Genomic DNA, 6000 nt, shown 5'->3' with positions numbered 1-6000 from the left:
GGCGGGGGCGGCAGGTCTGGTGCCCCGTGCGGGAGCGGCTGGCTGTGGCTCCGGCTGCGGCTCCGGCTGCGGCTCCGGCTGCGGCTCCGGCTGCGGCTCTGGCCGCTTCTCCGGCTGTGGCTCCGGCTGCGGCTCCGGCTGCGGCTCCGGCTGCGGCTCCGGCTGCGGCTCCGGCTGTGGCTCCGGCCGCTTCTCCGGCTGTGGCTCCGGCTGCGGCTCCGGCCCCGGCTGTGGCTCCGGCTGCGGCTCCGGCTGCGGCTCTGGCTGTGGCTCCGGCTGCAGCTCCGGCTGCGGCTCCGGCTGCGGCTCCGGCTGTGGCTCCGGCCGCTTCTCCGGCTGCGGCTCCGGCTGCAGCTCCGGCTGCGGCTCCGGCCCCGGCTGTGGCTCCGGCTGCGGCTCCGGCTGCGGCTCCGGCTGTGGCTCCGGCTGCGGCTCCGGCTGCGGCTCCGGCTGCGGCTCCGGCTGTGGCTCCGGCCGCTTCTCCGGCTGCGGCTCCGGCTGCGGCTCCGGCTGCGGCTCCGGCTGCGGCTCCGGCCGCTTCTCCGGCTGCGGCTCCGGCTGCGGCTGCGGGCTGTGGCTCCGGCCGCTTCTCCGGCTGTGGCTCCGGCTGTGGCTCCGGCTGTGGCTCCGGCCGCTTCTCCGGCTGCGGCTCCGGCTGCGGCTCCGGCTGCGGCTCCGGCTGCGGCTCCGGCTGTGGCTCCGGCCGCTTCTCCGGCTGCGGCTCCGGCTGTGGCTCCGGCTGCGGCTCCGGCTGCGGCTCCGGCTGCGGCTTCCGGCCGCTTCTCCGGCTGCGGCTCCGGCTGTGCTTCTCCGGCTGTGGCTCGGCTGTTGGCTCCGGCTGCGGCTCCGGCTGCGGCTGCGGCTCTGGCCGCTTCTCCGGCTGCGGCTCCGGCTGCTTCTCCGGCTGCGGCTCCGGCTGCGGCTCCGGCTGCTTCTCCGGCTGTGGCTCCGGCTGCTTCTCCGGCTGCTTCTCCGGCTGCGGCCCCGGCTGCGGCTCCGGCTGCGGCTCCGGCTGCGGCTCCGGCTGTGGCTCCGGCTGCGGCTCCGGCTGCGGCTCCGGCCGCTTCTCCGGCTGCGGCTCCGGCTGCGGCTCCGGCTGCTTCTCCGGCTGCGGCTCCGGCCGCTTCTCCGGCTGCGGCTCCGGCTGCTTCTCCGGCTGTGGCTCCGGCTGTGGCTCCGGCTGCGGCTCCGGCTGCGGCTGCGGCTCTGGCCGCTTCTCCGGCTGCGGCTCCGGCTGCTTCTCCGGCTGCGGCTCCGGCTGCGGCTCCGGCTGCTTCTCCGCTGTGGCTCCGGCTGCTTCTCCGGCTGCTTCTCCGGCTGCGGCCCCGGCTGCGGCTCCGGCTGCGGCTCCGGCTGCGGCTCCGGCTGTGGCTCCGGCTGCGGCTCCGGCTGCGGCTCCGGCCGCTTCTCCGGCTGCGGCTCCAGCTGCGGCTCCGGCTGCTTCTCCGGCTGCGGCTCCGGCTGCGGCTCCGGCTGCGGCTCCGGCTGCTTCTCCGGCTACGGCTCCGGCTGCGGCTCCGGCTGCGGCTCCGGCTGCGGCTCCGGCCCCGGCTGCGGCTCCGGCTGCGGCTCCGGCTGCGGCTCCGGCTGTGGCTCCGGCTGTGGCTCCGGCTGCGGCTCCGGCCGCTTCTCCGGCTGCGGCTCCGGCTGCGGCTCCGGCTGCGGCTCCGGCTGCGGCTCCGGTGTTCTCGCGTGTTCGGGAGAACGTCAGCCTCTGCCCATGCCCGGAGGTGGGCAGTCTGCGTGAATACACGCCTGCAGTTGGAACATGGAAACCGATCTATGGAACATGTGCCGAAAACATGACACGTGTGTTACATGTATGATGTATTGGCGAGGCCTGCTGGTCTCATGTGGGATCCGGGGTGTTGGTGCCCGGCCTGGCCCTGCCCAGCCACGTGGGCCCGAAGTCAGGCCGAGGTTGCCGGCCTGGCGGAGACCTGGGTGCTCCGGGCAGGAGGGTTGAGCGACATGAAGCCAAACACTGGGCGGCAGCGCTGGATGTTTGGGGGGAGGGCCCGATGGTACGGCTTCCCACACAGCACGGGCCTGGCCGCGGCCTGCAGGCTCCGGGACCTCCCCCTCCCAGGGGCGGGAAGCAGGAGTGGGGGGCGGGGAGCAGGGTGGGGGTGGGGGTTTGTGGCCTCTGTTGTGATGGGGACGATGTGAGACCCGGGTGCTGACCAGAGGCCCCGGTGAGAAGGCCCTGGCCACTGCAGCGTTGGCACCTGGCGGTGAGCATGGGCGGCTCCCAGCCGGGACCGAGAGCAGCACGCTCGTGCCTCCAGAGTCGGGGCGGGGGGCGGGGCGGGGGCGGGGCGGCCAGTCTGGCAGGTGCGGGGCGGCGTGCGGGGCGGGGGTCGGGGCGGTGTGCGGGGCGGTGTGCGGGGCGGGGGGGCGGGGCGGCCAGTCTGGCAGGTGCGGGGCGGTGTGCGGGGCGGTGTGCGGGGCGGGGGGCGGGGTGGGGGTCAGGGCGGCCAGTCTGGCAGGTGCGGGGCGGTGAGTCAGGGCGGTGTGCGGGGCAGCGTGCGGGGCGGCGTGCGGGGCGGGGGGCAGGGCGGCCAGTCTGGCAGGTGCGGGCGGTGAGTCAGGGCGGTGTGCGGGGCGGGGGTCGGGGCGGCCAGTCTGGCAGGTGCGGGCGGTGAGTCAGGGCGGTGTGCGGGGCGGCGTGGGGGGCGGGGGTCGGGGCGGCCAGTCTGGCAGGTGCGGGCGGTGAGTCAGGGCGGTGAGTCAGGGCAGTGTGCGGGGCGGTGGGGGGCGGGGCGGTGAGTCAGGGCGGTGAGTCAGGGCAGTGTGCGGGGCGGTGGGGGCGGGGCGGTGTGCGGGGCGGTGTGGGTCGGGGCGGTGTGCGGGGCGGTGTGCGGGGCGGGGTCGGGGCGGTGAGTCAGGGCTGCGTGCGGGGCGGGGGTCGGGGCGGCCAGTCTGGCAGGTGCGGGCGGTGAGTCAGGGCGGTGTGCGGGGCGGTGTGCGGGGCGGGGGTCGGGGCGGTGTGCGGGGCGGTGGGGTCGGGGCGGTGTGCGGGGCGGTGTGCGGGGCGGGGTCGGGGCGGTGTGCGGGGCGGGGTCGGGGCGGTGTGCGGGGCGGTGGGGTCGGGGCGGTGTGCAGGGCGGTGAGTCAGGGCGGTGAGTCAGGGCTGCGTGCGGGGCGGGGGTCGGGGCGGCCAGTCTGGCAGGTGCGGGCGGTGAGTCAGGGCGGTGTGCGGGGCGGTGTGCGGGGCGGGGGGCGGGGCGGTGGGGTCGGGGCGGCCAGTCTGGCAGGTGCGGGCGGTGAGTCGGGGCGGTGAGTCAGGGCGGTGTGCGGGGCGGGGGGCGGGGCGGCCAGTCTGGCAGGTGCGGGTGGTGAGTCAGGGCGGTGGGGTCGGGGCGGTGTGCGGGGCGGGGGTCGGGGCGGTGTGCGGGGCGGGGTCGGGGCGGCGGTGTGCTGTGTGTACTCGGCCGCAGGGACGCGCTCACCTGACTGTCTCTCTCTCTGCAGAGGAGGAGGCCGGGGACCTGGTCCAGCCGGGCATCAGCTTTCCGGGGCCGGAGGAGGACGACCTAGGTAGGTGCCGCCGCCCGGCCACGCACACGGTCACCACCCCCACTGGGGCCCGTCCCACGCCCATCACCACGAACCTCCCACTAACACGTCCACGCGTGTGTGGCTGAGCGTCCTGAGGAGGAGTAGTGACCGTGAATGAGCTCGACTTCATGGCCACGTTAGGTGGGAGCACAGCGCCCTGGTTACAGCCCCCCCCCGGGTCACAGCCCCCCCCCGGGTCACAGCCCCCCCCGGGTCACAGCCCCCCCCGGGTCACAGCCCCCCCGGGTTACAGCCCCCCCCCGGGTCACAGCCCCCCCCGGGTCACAGCCCCCCCCGGGTCACAGCCCCCCCCGGGTCACAGCCCCCCCCCCCGGGTTCACAGCCCCCCCCGGGTGTCACAGCCCCCCCCGGGTCACAGCCCCCCCCCCGGGTCACAGCCCCCCCCCCGGGTCACAAGCCCCCCCCGGGTCACAGCCCCCCCCCGGGTCACAGCCCCCCCCCGGGTCACAGCCCCCCCCAGGGTCACAGCCCCCCCCCGGGTCACAGCCCCCCCGCCGGGTCACCAGCCCCCCCCGGGTCACAGCCCCCCCGGGTCACAGCCCCCCCGGGTCACAGCCCCCCCGGGTCACAGCCCCCCCCCGACACAGCCACCCCCGGATCACAGCCCACCCCCGGGTCAACAGCCCCCCCCCGGGTCAACAGCCCCCCCCCGCGGTTCACAGCCCCCCCCGGGGTCACAGCCCTCCCCCCGGGTCACAGCCCCCCCCCTGGGTCAACACAGCCCCCCTTGGGGGTCACAGTTTCCCCTGGGGTCACAGGCCCCCCTGGGTCACAGCCCCCCCCCGGGTCACCGCCCCCCCCGTGGTGTTCAGCCGTTCCCTGGGGTCACAGCCCCCCCCCGGTCACAGCCCCCCCCGGGTCACAGTCCCCCCCCGGTCATCACAAGCCCCCGGTTCACAGCCCCCACCCAGGTACAGCAGCCCCCGTGTCACAGCCCCCCCCCCCTGGTCACAAGCCCCCCCCGGGTCACACCCCCCCCCGGGTCAACAGCCCCGCCCCCCCGGGTCACAGCCCCCCCCCCGGGTCACAGCCCCCCCCCCCGGGTCACAGCCCCCCCCCCGGATCACAGCCCCCCCGGGTCACAGCCCCCCCCCGGGTTCACAGCCCCCCCCCCGGGTCACAGCCCCCGGGTCACAGCCCCCCCCCGGGTCACAGCCCCCGGGTCACAGCCCCCCCCAGGTCACAGCCCCGGGGTCAGCAGCCCCCCCCCCGGGTCACAGCCCCCCCCTGGGTCACAGCTCCCCCCCGGGTCACAGCCCCCGGGGTCACAGCTCCCCCCGGGTCACAGCCCCGGGTCACAGCCCCCCCCAGGTCACAGCCCCCGGGTCACAGCCCCCCCCCCCGGGTCACAGCCCCCCCGGGTCACAGCCCCCTCCCGGGGGTCACAGTTCCTGGGGTCACAGCCCCCCGGGTCACAGCCCCCCCCCCCCCGGGGTCACAGCCCCCCCCGGGTCTCGGTCCCACCCCCCCCACCCCACCCCGGGTCACAGCAGCTAACTATTAAGGCAGGTGACAAGGATGACCAGCTGTTTCTCAGCACCTGAGGCCCACCTGGGCCACACCGCGCTCCTGTCTCCACGAGACTAGCCCGCCCCCGGGGAAATCTCCAGACGTCCCCTCCTCGGCCTTCTTCCCAGAGGCCCTTCACCCGACCTCGGGGCCCGTTCCTCTCCCCCGCGGCGCTGGGCGTGGCGGCCGAGCCTGGTTCCCGCCCGTGGTGAGAGCCACGGGGCCTCCTGGTTCTGAGCCGCCTGACGGGGAAGGCCGTCACTGACACGGACTCGTGTTTACGGGGAAAGGGGCAGCTCTTTTTCTAAAAATGTGTTTTTATTGATTTCCGAGAGGGAGACAGGCACATCAGTGGTGAGAGAGAATCGTGGATGGGCTGCCTCCTGCACGCCCCACACTGGGGATGGAGCCTGCAGCCCGGGCCTGTGCCCGGACCGGAACCGAACCGTGACCTCCTGGTTCCTAGGTGGACGCTCAGCCCCCGCGTTGCTCGCGCCGGCCAAGGGGCGGCTCTCCGGGCAGATGGGGTGTAGCACAGCCTTGGCCTCGGTGGGGAGAAGAGACCGGACGGGTGGTTTGCTCACCTGAGCGGGTCCCAGCACCGGGCCCGGGCCCCATGGCACCTCACCCTGCCCCGCGCCTCCCACGCAGTCTGTATGGAAGTTTGGATTTCCTGAACTCACTCCAGGCTGGCAGCCCTGGCTCCGTGGCCCACTGCGTGGCTTACAGAGTGACACTGAGCGTGGGAGGAGTCCGCTGTGCAAAGCCGTGGTCTCTCTGAAGGAAATCAGACACAGGAGCGTTCGGGAGGAGGACACAGGAGCAGGGGAGGAGTCCCGCCTCCCGGTCTGTGCCAGGAGCTCCTCACGGGGAGACGGGCCGGCCGGCTCGTTGCTCCCATTAGTAAGT

General features: G+C 75.6%; 1 protein-coding gene across 1 annotated transcript in view; it reads left to right on the top strand.

Moving 5' to 3' along the window:
* The first annotated feature begins 3441 nt into the window (after positions 1 to 3441).
* DLGAP2 (DLG associated protein 2) overlaps positions 3442 to 6000 on the top strand; it is a 47021-nt gene continuing 44462 nt past the window's right edge. Inside the window, exon 1 of the mRNA XM_036437662.2 lies at positions 3442 to 3540. The gene's annotated coding sequence lies outside the window, so the exon portion shown is untranslated. The remainder of the gene's footprint in view (positions 3541 to 6000) is intronic.

This window comes from Pipistrellus kuhlii, unplaced genomic scaffold (assembly GCF_014108245.1).
Source record: "Pipistrellus kuhlii isolate mPipKuh1 unplaced genomic scaffold, mPipKuh1.p scaffold_m20_p_148, whole genome shotgun sequence".
In the NCBI taxonomy this organism is placed as follows: Eukaryota; Metazoa; Chordata; class Mammalia; order Chiroptera; family Vespertilionidae; genus Pipistrellus; species Pipistrellus kuhlii.
This window is presented reverse-complemented; position numbering and strand designations above follow the sequence as displayed.